Raw genomic sequence first — 19,873 nt, 5'->3', positions numbered from 1 at the left:
GTGGTACATGCCTGTAATCCCAGCTACTCAGGAGACTGAGGCAGGAGAATCACTTGAAACAGGGAGTTGGAAGTTGCAGTGAGCTGAGATGGCGCCACTGCACTCCAGCCTGGCGACAGGTGGAGTCTCCGTCTCAAAAACAACAACAACAACATCAACAAAACAAAAAAATCTGTCCTGCAGCTACATTACTCCCTTTTGTTAATTCACTAAATACTTTATGAAAGCCTAATATGTACCAGTCACTGTACTGCAGCCTGGGCAACAAGAACGAAACTCCATCTCAAAAAAAAAAAAAAAAAAGAAAATAACCAAGCAGTTCTAACATTTAAAAATTTTCCAATTGCATGTAGGGTAAAACTGAAATTCTTTACATGGCCAGGTCCTGCCTCCAACCTATATCTACTGCCTCATTTCACACCACCTTGGTTGCTATGATAAATTGCTGTGGTTCTTTTTTTTTCTTGTTATTATTATTATTATACTTTAAGTTCTAGGGTACATGTGCACAACATGCAGGTTTGTTACATATGTATACATGTGCCATGTTGGTGTGCTGCACCCATTAACTCATCATTTACATTAGGTATATGTCCTAATGCTATCACTCCCCCTGCCCTGACCCCACGACCAGGCCCCGGTGTGTGATGTTCCCCACCCTGTGTCCAAGTGTTCTCACTGTTCAATTCCCACCTGTGAGTGAGAACATGTGGTGTTTGGTAAATTGCTGTGGTTCTAACCCTCAGATATCCTTTGAAAAATCAAAACCTGACTACAAGTCCAGAGCGCACAAAATGCAGGGAACACTGTTTCTTGCTACTTTTCAACTTGCAAGAAGTGGTAGTTTGTATTTTGGGCATTTTTTCCAAAATTCTTTTGCATTTTTTTCCCTGTCGCAGAATTTCCTGTCAGTCTATCCTAGGATGGTTTCTAATGAGACTTTTCATCAGAAAACAGCCTAGTAACATTAGTTCCCTCAGGAGGTCATGTGATCCCGGTCAAATTTTCCAGCGGATTTTTTTTTTTTGAGACGGAGTCTCGCTCTGTTGCCCAGGCTGGAGTGCAGTGGTGCAATCTCGGCTCACTGCAGGCTCCGCCTTCCAGTTTCATGCCATTCTCCTGCCTCAGCCTCCCGAGTAGCTGGGACTGCAGGCGCCTGCCACCACACCCGGCTAATTTTTTGTATTTTTTGTATTTTTTTTTAATTTATGAAGTATTTATTGATGATTCTTGGGTGTTTCTCGGAGAGGGGGATATGGCAGGGTCATAGGATGATAGTGGAGAGAAGGTCAGGAGATAAACACATGAACAAAGCTCTCTGGTTTTCCTAGGCAGAGGTCCCTGCGGCCTTCTGCAGTGTTTGTGCCCCTGGATACTTGAGATTAGGGAGTGGTGATGACTCTTAAAGAGCATGCTGCCTTCAAGCATCTGTTTATAACAAAGCACATCTTGCACCGCCCTTAATCCATTTAACCCTGAGTTGACACAGCATATGTTTCAGAGAGCAGGGGGCTGGGGGAAAGGCCATAGATCAACAGCATCCCAAGGCAGAAGAATTTCTCCTAGTCAGAACAAAATGGAGTCTCCTATGCCCACCTCTTTCTACACAGACACAGCAACAATCTGATCTCTCCTTCCTTTCCCCACACTTCCCCCCTTCTTTTCAACAAAACCGCCATCATCCTCATGGCCCGCTCCCGATGGTCGCTGTCTCTTCGGAGCTGTTGGGTACACCCCCCAGACAGGGCGGCCGGGCAGAGGCGCTCCTCACTTCCCAGACGGGGCCGCCGGGCAGAGGCGCTCCTCACCTCCCAGACGGGGCGGCCGGGCAGAGGCGCTCCTCACTTCCTCCCAGACGGGGTGGCGGCCAGGCAGAGGTGCTCCTCACCTCCCAGACGGGGTAGCCGGGCAGAGGCGCTCCTCACTTCCCAGACGGGGTGGCCAGGCAGAGGCGCTCCTCACATCCCAGACGGGGTGGCCGGGCAGAGGCGCTCCTCACTTCCCAGATGGGGTGGCCGGGCAGAGGCGCTCCTCACTTCCCAGACGGGGTGGCCGGGCAGAGGCGCTCTTCACTTCCCAGACGGGGTGGCCGGGCAGAGGCGTTCCTCACTTCCCAGACGGGGAGGCCGGGCAGAGGTGCTCCTCACTTCCTCCCAGACGGGGTGGCGGCCGGGCAGAGGCGTTCCTCACTTCCCAGACGGGGAGGCCGGGCAGAGGTGCTCCTCACTTCCTCCCAGACGGGGTGGCGGCCGGGCAGAGGCACTCCTCACTTCCTCCCAGACGGGGTGGCGGCCGGGCAGAGGCGCTCCTCACTTCCAAGACGGGGTGGCCGGGCAGAGGCGCTCCTCACTTCCCAGACGGGGCAGCCGGGCAGAGGCGCTCCTCACTTCCCAGACGGGGCAGCTGGGCAGAGGTGCTCCTCACCTCCCAGGTGGGGCAGCCGGGCAGAGGCGCTCCTCACTTCCCAGACCTTGGGCGACTGGGCAGAGGCGCTCGTCACATCCCAGACGATGGGCGGCCGGGCAGAGGCGCTCCTCACTTCCTATACGGGATCCGGCCGGGCAGAGGCGCTCCTCACTTCCCAGATGGGGCGGCCGGGCAGAGGGGCTCCTCACATCCCAGACGATGGGCGGCCAGGCAGAGACGCTCCTCACTTCCTAGACGGGGTGGCGGCGGGGCAGAGGCTGTAATCTTAGCACTTTAAGAGGCCAAGGCAGGAGGCTGGTAGGTGGAGGTTGTAGCGAGCCGAGATCACGCCACTGCACTCCAGCCTGAGCACCATTGAGCATTGAGTGAGCGAGACTCCGTCTGCAATCCCAGCACCTTGGGAGGCCGAGGCAGGCAGATCACTCGAGGCCAGGAGCTGGAGACCAGCCCGGTCAACAGGGCGAAACCCCGTCTCCACCAAAAATACAAAAACCATTCAGGCGTGGCGGCGCGCGCCTGCAATCCCAGGCGCTGGGCAGGCCGAGGCAGGAGAGTCACAGGAGCCCGAGGCAGGGAGGTTGCAGCGAGCCGAGATCATGGCAGTACAGTCCAGCTTCGGCAACAGAGGGAGACCCAAAAAAGAAGGAGACGGAGACCGAAGAAAGGGGAGAGGGAGAGGGAGACCGGAGAGAGAGAGGGAGAGGGGGAGGGGGAGGGGGAGGGAGAGGGAAAGGGAGAGGGAGAGGGAGAGGGAGACCGGAGAGGGAGAGGGAGACTGGAGAGGGAGAGGGAGAGGGAGACCGGAGAGGGAGAGGGAGCAATTTTTTGTATTTTTAGTAGAGACGGGATTTCACCGTGTTAGCCAGGATGCTCTCGATCTCCTGACCTCATGATCCGCCTGCCTCGGCCTCCCAAAGTGCTGGGATTACAGGTGTGAGCCACTGCACCCGGCCCTCAGTGAATGTTTTCTTGTCAATTTCTATTTGAATACTCATGTAAGTGGGAAATCTACATGAACTCTGAACTTCTTTGACATGCTCTTTGATAGCTATCTCCAGCCACTTAGCCCTTTGAATTAATTCCTCCTTAGATTTGTCTTTGTGAATCATCCAGCTTTTTTTTTTTTTTTATTGAGACGGAGTCTTGCTCTGTCACCCAGACTGGAGGGCAGTGGCGCGATCTCGGCTCCCTGCAACTTCCGCTGCCTCCCAGATTCAAGCGGTTCTTCTGCCTCAGCCTCCTGAGTAGCTGGGATTAACAGGCACCTGCCACCAAGCCTGGCTAATTCTTTTTGTATTTTTTTTTTTTTTTTTTTTTAGTAGAGATGGGGTTTCATCGTGTTGGCTAGGCTGGTCTTGATCTCCTGATCTCAAGTGATCTGCCCACCTCAGCCTCCTGAAGTGCTGGGATTACAGGCATGAGCCACCGTGCCCGGCCCAATCCAGCTCTTTCAATAGATTTTAACTCTTACTTAATTTCATTCCAGCGGTCAGATCACCATGTATGTCTGGATGACTTTTTATTTTGTCCTCTCTCCTCTGCATTTTTACAAATGTTGCCCACCAGTCCAGGTGAGACTAAGGCCTCTGTCACCCTGGTTGTAACAGTAATGCAGCCACAGTGGAATCACTTTCCTTCACGCTCCCTGGGCAAATGATGAGGTTCTTATTTATTTATATTTCATTTATTTATTTTTTTTTTAGCGATGAGGTCTTGCTATGTTGCCCAGGCTGGTCTCGAACTCCTGGGCTCCAGGGATCCTCCTGTCTTGGCCTCCCAAAGTGTTGGGATTACAGCTGTGAGACTCCATGCCAGGCAGGAATTCATTTCCTCATGACTAAACTTCCTCTTCTGAAATGTGATAGGAGGGGAAGCGAATGCAAAGATTGTGACCTTCTAAATTTCCTCTCGGGCTTTAATCAGATCTGTTTACAAAGGAACAATTTTAGGAAACCAAGCCAAACCAAACAACACCCTTGAGCCAAAGTTTTAGATACTTCCTTATTCGCTCTTCTGGAAAAGTAAGTGGTGGGGATGGCCAGGCTGACCTTCCCTAACATCAGGAAGATGTTATTTCTCCTGGTCCACGTTTCTGGTTAGTCCCATTTGGCCTGCTTTAACATACACATACTTCTTTCTGCTGTGCGTTTAGAACTCTCAGATCTCTGCAACAAATGTGACGACCTCTTAAGCCCTCATTAACTTGCTTAATAATTTTAGGAAATGTGCACTAGGATTGGCACCGAGGTGCTTTAACCTTCAACCACAGGAATCCCGGTGTGCAGAGGCTGGACCTATGGACCATTTTTCTGGGAATACTGCTCTGACTCAAATGAAAACCATTTGGCCAAGTAAATTTATTGTTGTGAGCCGATAACACTATATATTAACATATCAAATTGAAGGGCTGCTTTTTGAAAAAAAATTGACAATTGAATAATCAGTCATTCTTTACCTATTTCATTTTGAAGTAACTATTTTAGACCAAATTAAAAGTGATCATTTTTCCTTTTAAAATATATTCTGTCTCTCAATATTGTTACTTTTCAAAAGTGCATCTGACCATTATTAATTCAAAGAGTAAGGTAATGATAATAAAAATGTTAAGAAAAAGTAGGCATTTTTCCAATCTAATGAGTAACTTTTCCACCCAAAATGAAATAGAATTTTGTTATTTTGATAAATCTGTTTTAAAACTCTAGTAGTTTTCTTCTGGGTGGGAAAGCAGAACTTATATTGAGTGCCTACAATACGCTAATTGCTTTACATATGCTGTATTATATAATTATCATACTGATTATGTAACACGTGTATTATTATCACCATTTTACTCATATGGAAACAGTTTCAAAGATAACTTGTCACATAATTATTATTGAATCAGGTGCAAATCCTGCTCTGTTGGACTCTAAAGCCTCTTCCTGGGAGCTTGTTAGAAATGGGGAATCTTAGGGGCCCCCCACCAGAACTACCGAGTCAGAATCTGCATTTTAACAAGTTTCCTAGGTGATTGGGATACACATTAATTGTATATTAATGTGTGTTACTGGTTGGACCTACATTACATAGAAATGTTTGAAGCTATCTGAGGTTTTTTGATTGTTTTTTTTTCCCCGCTATCTCCACCTGGTTTCCCATATACCTGTTAAGATAACCCAGGAGGAAGTACGTTTAAATGCTATCATTCATTGATTTCATTGATCCTTCACACATATATCTCAGCTAAGCTTCCTAATCACCCCACAGTGTCATTACTAGCATCCCTACCTTATAGGTAAGGAAATTGAGTCTTGGGGAGATGAGAGTGCTAATGTAGGAATTGGAAAAGATAAAAATAATCATTTTCAGGGGAAATTTAAGTTCAAAATGGTATACGCTATTGCTACTTTTGGTCTTCCTTTTAATGAATATTTAATAGTCAAGTATAACTAATTATAGTACTAGTAAGGAAAATTGTAGCTGTCTGAGTGCTCAGAATTTGCTGAGCACAATATTGTGTCTTATGCGTTAGCTAATCAAATATATAAAACTGTTACGTAAATGGGACTTATTCTCTCTAACTGTAGCAAATAGAAAAACAAATATCATAAAATCATTTGGCTTGTTTATCATGAACCAATAGCTACAAAAATAAATTGATACTTGTTGATTAACTATTTTTAGCAAGAGCATCTGCCCATCAGCCAGTGATTCTCAATAAGTTTGGGGATTAACCCTCCAAGGGACATTTGGAACCACACAGGGGCCCTTTCTGGTTGTCATAATGAATAGGGAGGTACAGCTGGCCTTCAGTATCTTGGAACCGGGGATGCTAAAATTCTCTGCCAGTATGGGATTCGGGCACAACCAAATATTGTCCCCTCACCACTCCCAAGTGCTAATGACACTCTCCTTGAGGAACAAAGGACTCTGCCAAAGTTTTTGTGTGTATAAAACAAGTTTCAGCCTTTAAGAGAACAATACTAATTATTCCTACCCCCAAAGAGTTAGCACTTTCCATTACTAAATAATTCTTTTTTTTTTTTTTTGGAGACAGAGTTTCGTTCTTGTTGCCCAGGCTGGAGTACAACGGCGCAGTCTCGGCTCACTGCAACTTCTGCTTCTTGGGTTCAAGCGATTCTCCTGCCTTAGCCTCCCTAGTAGCTGGGATTACAGGCACCCACAACCACGCCCGGCTAATTTTTGTATTTTTAGTAGAGGTGGGGTTTTACCATGTTGGCCAGGCTGATCTTAGCTCACTGCAACCTCTGCCTCCTGGGTTCAAGAGATTCTCATGCCTCAGCCTCCATAGTAAGCTGGGATAACAGGCACGTGCCACCACACCTGGCTAATTTTTGTATGTATATATTTTTTGAGACAGGGTCTTGCTCTGTTGCCCAGGCTGGAGTACAGTGGTGCAATCTCAGCTCAATGCAACCTCTGCCTCTTCAGTTCAAGCAATTCTCCTGTTTCAGCCTCCTGAGTAGCTGGGATTACAGGTGCCCGCCACCATGCCCGAATAATTTTTGTATTTTCAGTACAGACAGGGTTTCACCATGTTGGCCAGGCTGGTCTCGAACTTCTGAACTCAGGTGATCCACCCCACCTTGGCCTCCCAAAGTGCTGGGATTACAGGTGTGAGCCACCACGCCTGGCGGCATTACTAAATAATTCTAATAAACTCACTAATACACAATGTACTGAAAACCCAGGGGCTTTGAGGCAATCAGGAATCCTTTAATGGCCAAAGGGACTGCTAGGGTCAGGCCCTTCTACCTAATTTCCACCACAGCTCACAGATGAGGGCTTTCTGCTTCCTCTCCACTCTGGCCAGTGTTGGAGGAAGCAGGTACAGCCCCTCTCTCTCTTTCTTCTGGGAAAAGGAGTGATTAGTTTGATTGTGAGCCCAGAATATTCACCGAGGCAGGTTTTACTCGTCAGTGAGATTACTGTGCCAAAGACTTCACCCTTCCTCCTTCGCTTCCTACTTTTGCAGCAGCTTGGCCTGCATTCCTGCCCCAGCCACAGGCTAAATGGCCAAAGTCCTCTCGGAGCTGAGGCCTGGGCCAGTGGAAGGTGTGTGACTCCCTCGTGCTATGTTGCCCTTTGCTCTGGCACTAGGAATGCACTGTGCATTGGGTTTTCCTTAGGTGGCAATAGTTCCATCTACCCTAAGATTTGCAGGTGAAATGGCAGATATTTATGGGGAAAGCAGTGGAAAGCTCCACTACCCTCAGTCCTAAGCCTTTCTCCAGTCCAGCTTTTAGCAGAGTTTATGTCAAGGGCTTGCTCAGCTCTTCACAAAGAGCCACTGTCTTGCCTCCTGGGGTCTTCCTGCTGCGCAAGCTCCACCCGTTGGGCTGCAGAAAGGCGCTGGGAGCTCTGGGGTGCAGGAGCTGCCATTTTTGAAGCACTCACACTGTGCTGGGCACTTTCTTTACCTTATCTTCTTTATTCTTCAAAATGACTCTGGGGGATAGGTGTGTTCCCTGGTTCAAAGACGTAGAAACAGAAAATTTGGGACATTAGTAACTCTGGGCTACTTAGTGAGTAATAAAGCTGAAATTCAGTTTGTCTGGACTCTAAAACCTATACTTTTAGCACTTTGAAGACAAAGTTGTTTCTTCCATGTTTTATGATATGGATTTATCAACAAAGCCTTTCTCTTTGAGTTTCTGAGCAGATCCAAAGCTGTTTTTTGAGAGAAATAATTGGTTCTGGTGGCACCCCTGAGGAAGCAGGACACGATTGTCTCTGGCAAGAAAATAAATCACGTTCCTCCATTTTCCCAACACTTGCAGTCCTGCCATCTGCATGTCTGGGGCCTAAGACGTGTGTTTTCTTCTACTCACAACACAGAAGACTGGCATTTACTCACTCACCACTATGAGTTGGTTGCAACTCAGCATTTGACAGAAGTTTGCTTGTGACATCTGGTGAGACAGGGAGGGAGAAAGAGAGAGAGAGAAAGGAATAATTTTAATGTGAAAGAAGATTTGTGGCAGTTATATTTGTCTAGTGTTCTAGGGTATCTGTTATCTGACTGTAATATATTAGATGATCAGAAATAATGTTTTTTTGTTGAGACAGAGTCTTGTTCTGTCACCCAGGCTGGAGTGCAGTGGTGTGATCTTGGCTCACTGCAATCTCCGCCTCCTGAGTTCAAGCGATTCTCCTGCCTCAGCCTCCCTAGTAGCTGGGATTACAGGCTCCTGCCACCACGCCCGGCTAATTTTTTGTATTTTTAGTAGAGACAGGGTTTTGCCATGTTGGCCAAGCTGGTCTCGAACTCCTGACCTCAGGTGATCCACCTGCCTCGGCCTCCCAAAGTGCTGGGATTATAGGTGTGAGCCACCACGCCCATCCTAGAAATATTTTTTGACTCTCTCTCTGTGTGTGTGTGTGTGTGTGTGTGTTTCGTCCTGTTTCCCTTAGAAATATTAATATAAAAGTAACCAAAGAAACACTGTTAGGCGAAATTGTTTGTAATGTCTGTCATTTTACTAGTTACTAAAGCTGCTTTAATTGATCCCGCAGGAATGACACGTATCTCCTTTTCTCACTCTTTGGGGTCTACCTCATGAAACTGGATGTTTGGTGGAGGAGGTCGTTCTTTTCAGATATGGAAGGCTGGTTCCTTAGTGAAGGTATACAAATGTCTGTGCTTTCATACACATTAGAATAATTATTCACTATCTTATTTGAGGTATTTATATAAGCATCCCTGTGAGAAATTCCTGCCGAAGTCCAGTTCACTTTTATGAAACAATCCATGTACCTTATTCCATTTGGAGGTGAGACCTCTAACTTAATATCTTTTTTTTTTTTTTTTGAGACAGACTTTCGCTGTTACCCAGGCTGGAGTGCAGAGGTGCGATCTGGGCTCACTGCAACCTCTGCCTCCTGGGTTCAGGCGATTCTCTTGCCTCAGCCTCCTGAGTAGCTGGGACTACAGGTGCCCATCACCATGCCCAGCTAATTTTTGTATTTTTAGTAGAGATGGGGTTTCACCATGTTGGCCAGGCTGGTCTTGAACTCCTGACCTCAGGTGATCCGCCTGCCTTCGCCTCCCAAAAATGCTAGGATTACAGGCGTGAGCCACTGCACCCGGCCCTCTAACTAAATATCTTTGCTTTATTGTTTTGGTTATCAGAAGATTCAGGGCCAAATGAGTGCTCAGTTGTACTGCTTGATTCCTAACAGAAGCTAAGTACACACGTGGTTCTTTAAAATAATAATATTATTATTATTTAGACAGGGTCTTGCTCTGTCGCCCATGCTGGAGTGCAGTAGCATGATCATAGCTCACTATGGCCTCCAACTCCTGGGCTCATGTGATCCTCCCACCACAGCCTCCTGAGCAGCTGGCACTATAGGTATGAGTCCCTGGCCCATGTTTAATTTCAATTGTCATTGTCAGTTTTAATATTTTGTAAGTTATCCAAGACACCCCCTCCTATTTTTTTTTTTTTTTTTGCAATAGGCATGGCATTTTCCCATGGGTTACTTGCTAATTGCAAAGGGCAAAAATACCTTTAAAATGGAGACATCTGGCTTTTACTACCCCAATACAGCAGTCAATTTAAAAATTACTAATAGTGGACCAATCAGGCAGTATATGATTCTTGATGTAAATATTAACCTGAATAAGATGAAGCCTTTACGTCTTACTTCCAGTTCCTGGAAATACAGGGAATAGAGAAACAAGTCAAACAATATCACAAAGAAATAAAGTCAAACCTGGAATATGGGAGATTGTATTAGTTGGTGCAAAAGTAATTGCGGTTTTTGCCATTACTTGGTTTTGGACTTGCTCATGTGGCCATTCCAGCCCAGACGACCTTCTAGGTGACTGCCACATAAGCAAGTCCAAAACCGAGTAATGGCAAAAACGGCAATGACTTTTGCATCAACTAATGCAATGAAACTAGACAGGTTGCCTAAAACACTTAATTTCATGAAAATAATTGGGGAGATGGAGTCTGTTCTAGAATAAAAGAGATGGGATGATGTACAGAAACTAGATTAACTTTCATTACTGGTGAGAATGTAAAACAGCAGCCACTCTGGAAAATAATTAATGTTAATAATAATTAATGTTATTATTATTATATATGTTATTATTATTATAATAATAATAATAATTAATGTTTCCGGTATATGATCCAGCAATTCCGTTCCTAGGTATCTACCCAAGAGAAAATATATGTGAACACGAGGACTTGTATATGAATACTCATAGTAGCATTATTATTATTATTATTTTTTGAGATGAAGTCTCACTCTGTCACCCAGGCTGGAGTACAGTGGCAAGATCTCAGCTCACTGCAACCTCCGCTTCCTGGGTTCAAATGATTCTCCTGCCCCAGCCTCCCAAGTAGCTGGGATTTATAGGCATGTGCCACCACACCCGGCTAACTTTTTTTTGTTTGTATTTTTAATAGAGATGGGGTTTCACCAGGTTGGCCAGGCCGGTCTTGAACTCCCGACTTCAGGTCATCCACCTGCCTTGGCCTCCCAAAGTGCTGGGATTACAGGTGTGAGCCACCATGCCCAGCCTGTAGTAGCATTATTTGCAATGATCAAAAACTGGAAACAATCCAAATGTCCATCAACTGGTAGATTAATAAAGAAAATGTGATCCAGCTGGGCGCGGTGGCTCACGCCTGTAATCCCAGCACTTTGGGAGTCTGAGGCAGGCGGATCACCTGAGGTTGGGAGTTTGAGACCAGCCTGACCAACGTGGAGAAACCCTATCAATACTATAAATATAAAATTAGCCAGGTGTGGTGGTGCATGCCTGTAATCCCAGCTACTTGGGAAGCTGAGGCAGGAGAATCGCTTGAACTCGGGAGGCGGAGGCTGCAGTGAGTTGAGATCGTGCCATTGCACTCCAGCCTGGGCGACAAGAGCAAAATTCTGTCTCAACAACAACAACAACAACAACAACAACAAAACAAACAAAAAAGAAACATACATACAATGAAACATTACTCTGCCATAGAAAGAAACTACTGATGCATGTTACAGTGTGGATGAACCTCAAAAACATTATGCTAAGTAAAAGAAGCCAGAATCCAGATGCGAAAGACAACATATTCTATGATTCCATTTATAAGGACTGTCCAGAAAAGACAAATCTCTAAAGATGGTAAGTAGATTAGTCGTTGCTCAGAAGCTGAGGGTAGAAATGGAGATTTACTACTAATAGGCAGGTGGTATCTTTTTGGGTGAAGAAAAGGTTCTACAACCGCATTGTGGCGATGGTTGCACAACTCTGTAGATTTACCAAAAATATTGAATTGTACCCTTCAAATGAATGAATTTCATGGTAAATTATACCTCAATAAAACCAATTTCAAAAATACATGCCAGAAGCGATGTTGTGTGAGCCCAGGCCTTAAGAGGCTTTGTGCTTTTACCTTCCCCCTGTGGAACCTCCCCTGAGACTGTGACGGAGGGAAACTGAGGCACCCAGCCAACAGCAGCACCAACCACTCACTGCACATGGGAGTTTGTCCCTCTTGGACCTTGCAGCCCAGATGAGCTTCTAGGTGACTGCAGCCACATGAGCAAGTCCAGCAGAGGAAATGCCCAGCCGAGCTATGAGTCAAGAAATATAAGAAATTGTTTTACATCAATAAAAATTTTATATGTACATGTATAAATAAATAAATATATCTTATTGCATGCATATTTTATATGCAAAATGTGTTATCTTTATACATGTTAAATGATATGGTGAAAGATCAACAACTTTATTTATTTATTTATTTATTTGAGATGGAGTCTCACTCTGTTGCCCAGGCTGGAGTACAATGGCATGTTCTCGACTCACTGCAACTTCTGCCTCCCGGGCTCAAGCGATTCTCATGCCTCAGCCTCCCGAGTAGCTGGGATTACAGGCCTGGGCCACCACACCCAGCTAATTTTTGTATTTTTAGTAGAGTTGAGGTTTCACCATGTTGGCTAGGCTGGTCTCGAACTCCTGACCTCGTGAGTTGCCCGTCTTGGCCTCTCAAAGTGTTGGGATTATAGGTGTGAATCACCGTGCCTGGCCTAACAACTGTATTTAGATGGTGGATAGACGATTATTTATTGTGCTTGTTCTAGTTGTATCCAAAAAACTCAAAATAAGAAGTTAAACCAAAATAGGCACATTTGAGAAATCATACTTGGAAAGGGAAATAGGCATTGTGGGTAGCTGTAAATCCTTCCCGAAATTCATCTCTGCACTTCTACCCAGGCAATTCTTGGACACTTGACAGAGGTCTTGAGTGAGTAGCCACTCAAGGGAGGGCAGAGGGGATTCTGATCAGAGGATGGAGCAAATGTGGAGAGACAGAGGAAAGGGCGTTATTCATTTGGGGGTTACTCGCTTATTTATTCAACAAAAATTATTGGCCTCTACTATGTGGTCAGAGGTACTGGGAATTGAGTAGTGAATGAACGAGACAACATTCCTGCCCAAATGAAGCTTACATTGGAGTGAAGGAAGAGAGATACTAACAAATAAACAAGTGAGTAGAGTATATGGAATATGAGATAATCAGGAGCGGACCTGGGTTTTGTGAGGTCTGGAGCTTACACAGATTTAGGGCACACATTAAGAAAATTAAAACCAAAATTATCTTCCGTGGCAAATTTTGTAAAACTTATGACCACGAGAATACATTGCTAGGACCCCTGCCAGGGCCGTGGAAGGAGCCTCCGCTAGTGAGGGCTGTGGCACGATGCATCAATAGCTTTGCGCTGAATCTGCTCAAGTGTCTTGGTTTGAATTTCTCCAGAAGAAGAACTGGGACCGGGATTTGAGTGTTTGTGGTTGATATGGGAAGCAACCTCAGGAGTTGCTGGTAGGTGATGAGGAAGTGAGGCGGGGAAGGAAAATAAGTCAATGTATGTGCATAATCCTAAACACAGATGTGGGAGACAGCAGAGAACGGAAGTTCAGATTGCTTTTTTTTTTTTTTTGATTCAGGATCTCACTCTGTCATCCAGGCTGGAATGCAGTGGCATGATCTCCACTCAGCTTCTCGAGTAGCTTGGATTACAGGCATGCGCCACCACGCCCAGCTAATTTTTGTATTTTTGGTAGAGATGGGGTTTCACTATGTTGGCCAGGCTGGTGTTGAACTCCTGACTTCAGGTGATCCGCTTGCTTTTGCCTCCCAAAGTGTTGGGATTACAGGCGTGAGCCACCGCACCTGGCCAGGAAGCTCAGATTTATCTCACTTGAAAGTCAATGAAACTGGGGCATATTTGTGTACGCTTCCTTCTGTCAGTCACTGGTTGAAGTCTGCTTCCATGGGCATATTTTGGTGGCATTCCAGCTTGCAGTAGGAGGTGTGGGTGCTAGCAGCTGGAAGTCAGACTGGCTGCATTAAGAGACTGGAGATATGGGGGCCACATTGGGGGCGTCACTATTGTCCAGCATTTGTACCACTCAGATCCATTCATGTCCCAATTGGTTCATGGCATTCTGTCACCAATTCCTCTGAGATGACCAGTCAAAATTTCTCAAAACTAGACTTACAACAGGATGGCAGGAAGCTCATGCTACAGCTTCCTGTAGCATGCCTGTACAGCAGCCTCTGCTGCGTTGATACCCAGATTGTAACTGATATTCACCATTTCCCTCATCCTCCATTCTAAATTCCCCTCGTGCTTGGCTAATCTTTCTGCTAGTCTCCATTGCTTGTCCAATGGGAAACCCAGAACTTTTCCTGTGAGGGACCTGAGCTCTTAACTCCTGTGTTCTTGCCATGCGTGGTTGCTGTGTAGGGAAACAAGGGATGGCCTAGTGAATCCCTGAGTTCCAGATGTACTCTCCCCTGCCTTTATTAGGTAGAGCAATCTTATTTCTTCAGGATAGCCAGGGGCAACTGCTGCTATTAGTATATAACTCCCACACTGCTTTCTGATTCACCAGCATGAGAAGCTCCAAATGGCAGTTGAAGCTCTAGATTCAGTGGAACCCCTTACTTAGTTCTTTGGAAGAAGTGTTACCCTTTCAGGGAACCAGGACCTGGGGTCCAGCAGACTCTAAACTTGCAGGGACAGCCACTACTTCTATGCTTTGTGTTCCAAGACCTGTGTACTCCACCTAACAGTGACATAGCACCACATAATGACCATTGGTTCAGTGCAATTTTACCCTTTTGCATGGATAGAGAAGAAATACTGTGCTGTAAAAGCCCACGCAGATAAAAACAGGTTGCCTGAAAGGAACAAAACAGAGGCTTAAACCTCTATGAATGCTGGAAAAACCAGATCAATGCCATCAGTGCCTGTAGAGAAACATGTACAATTAAAGAAGGTTATGCCTGGCCAAACTGTTATCTGTTTGAGAAGACTAAAGAAATGTTACTATATGTGCAAAAGCTCTGATATATCCCAGTTCATCAAGAGACAAATCTAAATTGGTTGGGGGCTGTGGCTCATGCTTGTAATCCTAACACTTTGGGAGGCTGAGGTGGGCGGATCAGTTGAGGTCAGGAGTTCAAGACCAGCCCGGGCAACATGGCGAAACTCTGTCTCTACTAAAAGTACAAAAAATTAGCCAAGCATCCAAGCCTGTAATCCCAGCACTTTGGGAGGCCGAGGTGGGCGGATCATGAGGTCAAGAGATTGAGACCATCCTGGCCAACATGGTGAAAACTTGTCTTCACGAAAAATACAGAAATTAGCTGGGGGTGGTGATGCACGCCTGTACTCCCAGCTACTTGGGAGGCTGAGGCAGGAGAATTGCTTGAATCCAGGAGGTGGAGGTTGCAGTGAGCCGAGATCATGCCACTGCACTCCAGCCTGGGGGACAGAGCCAGACTCCATCAAAAAAAAAAAAAAAAAAAAAAAAAAAAAAAATTAGCCGAGCATCATGGTGCATGCCTGTAAGCCCAGCTACTCGGGAGTCCGAGGCACGAGAATCACTTGAACCCAGGAGGCAGAGTTTGCAGTGAGCTGAGATTAAAAAAAAAATCAAAATTGAGATGAAATGTAGAATTTAAGAAATGAGAGATGGTGAGATGGTGGCATAAAGGACTGGTAATGAGCATGAAACCCAGTTATATTTAGAATTAGCTACAAAACCAAATGCAAACCTTATTGAAAACATTGAAGATCTAAATAAATGGAGAGATATATCACATTCAGAGATGGAAAAACGTTTCTAGGGTCAAGAGTCTAGGCATGTTTTTGCTGGGTCCTGGGCTCAAGATCTCCCAAGACTGAATTCAAGGTTTCAGCCAGGTCTGCAGTTTCACCTGGAGCTCAGGGTCTTCATCTAAAGCTCATGGGTTGTTGGCAGAGTTCAGTTCCTAAGGGTTGTTGGATGGCGGTCTCTGCTTTCTTGTTGCCGGCCAACTGGGCTCCCTTCTCATATCCTGGAGGCTGCCTGTGGTTTTCTGCCCTGAGGTCCTCTCTCCAACACGGCAGTTGCTCCTGTGAAGCCAGTGGAAGAATCTCTCTTATACTCTGAATCTCTTCTTCAGGATGGGCCCAGGGACTTTGAAGAGCTCATCTGATTAGGTCAGGCCCACCCAGGATAATTTTCCTTTCGATTGATTGAAAGTCAGCTGCTAAGAGCTACCCAAGTCAGCCTACATACACCAGCTCTTGGGCCTCAACCTCCTCTTCCTGCTGTCCCAGGATTAGGTGGCTGAGTTCCACATGGAGTTGGAGTGGCTGCCTGCCAAGGACGTCCAGACCAATGTCTACATCAAGCACTCTGTGTCCCTGGAGCCATACCTGATGGAGGGCGGCTACAACAAGGTGTTCCTGGCCAAGGGTAACATCCCTGCCAAGAGCTACACCTTCATCTACATCCTGCTTGACACTATCAGGGATGAGATGGCTGGGTGCATTGAGAAGGCCTATGAGAAAATCCTTTTCACCAAGGCCACCCGGATCCTCTTCCTCAACACACCCAAACAGATGACGGACAACACCAAGAAGTGAGGGTGGGTCCTGGGCCCCAACAACTACTACAGTTTTGCCAGCCAGCAGCAGAAGCTGGAAGACACCACCATTCCGAGTTGAATACGCCCGGCAGCCCACCAGGCACTAGGTGGGGCAGGGCATACGTTATTTAAAACAGTTACAGTGCAGGGTTTCCTCTAATAAAGGTGGATTGACATTCTGTCTTCCAGGCCCTTATCTCCCCATTTGGGATGGTGGGGAGCCAAGTTCTTATATGTGAGATAGATACGTTTTGGGGCCCTCAGGGGATGGAGATAATACCCTCCAACTGGGTCAGCCTCTGTCTGATGGCCATTGCTCAGGTTCTCAAACACAGATGGCCACCGTAGAGCCCCAGCAGCACTGTGGCCTACAGGAGAGCATGGCCCCAGGTAGGGGGATGTTCCAGCCAGCTGTGGACACACAGGAATGCTGGGCCAGCGTACCAGATATTTTTCAACAAAGGGGGTGAAGTGTCCTATTAAAAAAAAGTTGGCAATGAATTAAGCAATTTTAATAATAATAATAATAATAGTAATAATAAAAAACACAGGCCAGACATGGTGGCTCACGCCCATAACCCCAGCACTTTGTGGGGTGGAGGCAGGCTGATGACCTGAGGTCAGGAGTTTGAGACCAGCCTGGCCAACATGGCGAAACCTCATCTCTACTAAAAATACAAAAATTAGCTGGGCTTGGTGGCGGGTGCCTGTAATTCCAGCTACTCAGGAGGCTGAGGCAGGAAAATCACTTGAACTTGGGAGGTGGAGGTTGCAGTGAGCCTAGATTGCGCCATTGAATTCCAGCCTGGGCGACAAGAGCAAAACTCCGTCTCAAAAAACCCTCCAACCCCCCCACAAAACACACACACACAACAAAGTCAGCTGCTAAGGGGCATTAATTACATCTGCAAAATCCCAGTGGTCACAGGATGTCACATAATCGTGAGAGCAACTGTCCCGTCATAGGCTGAAGTCACAGTCACGCTCAGGGGGAGAGGGTGAGACGGAGCCTGTACACCGGGGAGCAGGAATCTTGGGGGACATCTTAGAATTCCACCTCCTACAGTAACATTTCTCCTCACCATGAACCCACAACAGGTTTTCTGTCTATTCCATAAATACATTTGTGGTTAGAATTTGAGGAATTTCATACAAAACTGTCTGGTCGGTTCCCCCTGGGTCTTTTGGAAAAGAGTAGGCTTGAAGAGAATGGAGGGCAAGAGTGAGCTTATTCAGGAAGGAACCCCCAGAGAAGCCACAGAGGATCAGGACAGAGCCAAGGAGCGCTGAGCCTTCCTCTTGGGTTGGGTGTGAGGCTGAAGCCAATAATATAGCTCGTGTCAGACTTTTGGCTGCTCTATTCATTACACAGAAGAATAACATTTCATTAGCTGTTGTCATTCAAAGTGGAATATGTCTTCATTCTCTTTAGGGTTTTTGGCAGTTAGATTTCTGAGTTACTTCATAAAAATTTAAATTAGCTATTTTTAATGATGACTGGTAGAAGAACATAAATCATCATTCACAGAATTTTTAATGGGAAAAGTAATTTCAGTATTCTTTGGGGGGAAGCACTTTTGGGCAAAAGTTATTCCTACAGCCCTCATGTTATTACTTCAAACATGAACCTGGGTTAGAAGAAGAAAGATTTGCTGCTGAGTTTTGTGTTTGGAATTGGTGTACCTGAAGCATGGGAAGTGTCCAATTTATGTGTGTGTGTGTTTGAGATGGAGTTTCGCTCTTGTCGTCCAGACTGGAGTGCAGTGGTGCGATCTCAGCTCACTGCAACCTCTGCCTCCCAGGTTCAAGTGATTCTCCTGCCTCAGCCTCCCGAGTAGCTGGGATTACAGGCATGTGCCACCACACCGGGCTAATTTTGTATTTTTAGTAGAGATGGGGTTTCATCATCTTGGCCAGGCTGGTCTTGAACTCCTGACCTTAGGCGATCCACCCGCCTCGGCCTCCCAAAGTGCTGGGATTACAGGCATGAGCCACTGCGCCTGGCCCGATTTATTTGTGATACAATAAATCATGCATTATATTGACCTTTTTTGGTGATTCATTTTCTCATTTATTAATTTAATGAATCCATTGTTTTCAAAGTGAAGCTTAATATTGTAAGTAATACAGTGGTAGAAGAACGGGGCAAGCCTATTCATCCTGGGTTAAGTGAGAACACCTTCCTTTTCATAATGTAGAGCATTATCCTTTTCTATGGAGATTAAGCTAAATGCCAGACTTTCCATATTCACCCAGAATACTTAGCAGGCTGGTTTGTAAAAGAGGAGATATTTTGAGTTTTGCTGAAAGTAGCAATTTATTAATAAATTAATTTTTATCTTTTTAAAAATAGAGACAGGGTCTTGCTATGTTGCCCAGACTGTTCTCGAACTCCTGGTCTCAAGTGATCCTCCCACCTCGGTCTCCCAAAGTGCTGGAATTACATGTGTGAGCCACCACATCCAGCCTGAAAGTAGCAATTTAGGAAAAAAACAAAAACAAAAACAAACTTAGGAAGCTTTTAGTGACTGAGAAAATGAGTTGGTTTCATGCTTCTGGGAATTTATAAATGGACTAACTGAAAATGGAAACAGTGGTTATAAAGATTGTCAATAAAAAAGAAAATGAACTATTGTCTTTGAGAACTTAGAAAGTTTTCTGCGTCTTTGTAGCCAGGAGGAAAAAAAAAACGAACTTAGAGGCTGAGAGTGGTGGCTCATGCCTGTAATCCCAGCACTTTGGGAGGCCAAGGCAGGCAGATCATGAGGTCAGGAGCTCGAGAGCAGCCCGGCCAACATAATGGAACCCTATCTCTACTAAAAATACAAAAATTAGCTGGCTATGGTGGCACGCACCTGTAGTCCCAGCTACTTGAGAGACTGAGGCGGGAAAATTGCTTGAACCCGGGAGGCGGAGGTTGCAGTGAGCCAAGACCACACCATTGCACTCCAGCCTGGGTGACAGAGTGAGATTCTGTCTCAAAAAAACAAAAAACAAAAAACAAAAAGCAAAAAACTTAGAAACTCATTTTGATAATATATATGGTGTATGTGTAATAATAAATATGTTTCATCTTTTATTCTAATAACTGTCTATAAGTGTAGAACTAACTGTAAATAACATACCTGGCTTTTATGAAAAATAAAATACATCAATAAGTTCTAAAAGAAAGGAAAACATGCTTGCCATTGGACCTTATGATATCACAATATCACCTAATGCACCTATATTGAAAATGCAGTTGTTTACTGACTTTCCATCTTAAAAACAAATCATAGAGGATTCATTTCTGGAGGGATTAAACATAGTTTGATTAGGTTTCACCTCAACAGAGGAATTGCATGTGGATACTTCCAGGATTCATGTCTTTGAAATGTCTGGAAAACTGAGGGTTACTTTGTTCTAGTTTGTTGGGTGGGTGGGGGGTGGGGGGTGGTGGTGGGGGCACAGCTCTGGCAGATTGCTGCTCACTGCCAGCAGATTAGATTTTTTTTTCTTTTTTTGAGACA

At 45.5% G+C, this 19,873-nt stretch overlaps 1 pseudogene; it reads left to right on the top strand.

Moving 5' to 3' along the window:
* The first annotated feature begins 7,439 nt into the window (after positions 1–7,439).
* LOC129051708 (26S proteasome non-ATPase regulatory subunit 8-like) lies at positions 7,440–16,443 on the top strand (annotated as a pseudogene).
* The last annotated feature ends 3,430 nt before the right edge of the window (positions 16,444–19,873 follow it).

Source organism: Pongo abelii, chromosome 17 (genome assembly GCF_028885655.2).
Source record: "Pongo abelii isolate AG06213 chromosome 17, NHGRI_mPonAbe1-v2.0_pri, whole genome shotgun sequence".
Classification (NCBI taxonomy): Eukaryota; Metazoa; Chordata; class Mammalia; order Primates; family Hominidae; genus Pongo; species Pongo abelii.
The sequence above is the reverse complement of the archived record's forward strand: the minus strand, read 5'-3'. Positions and strand labels throughout refer to the sequence as shown.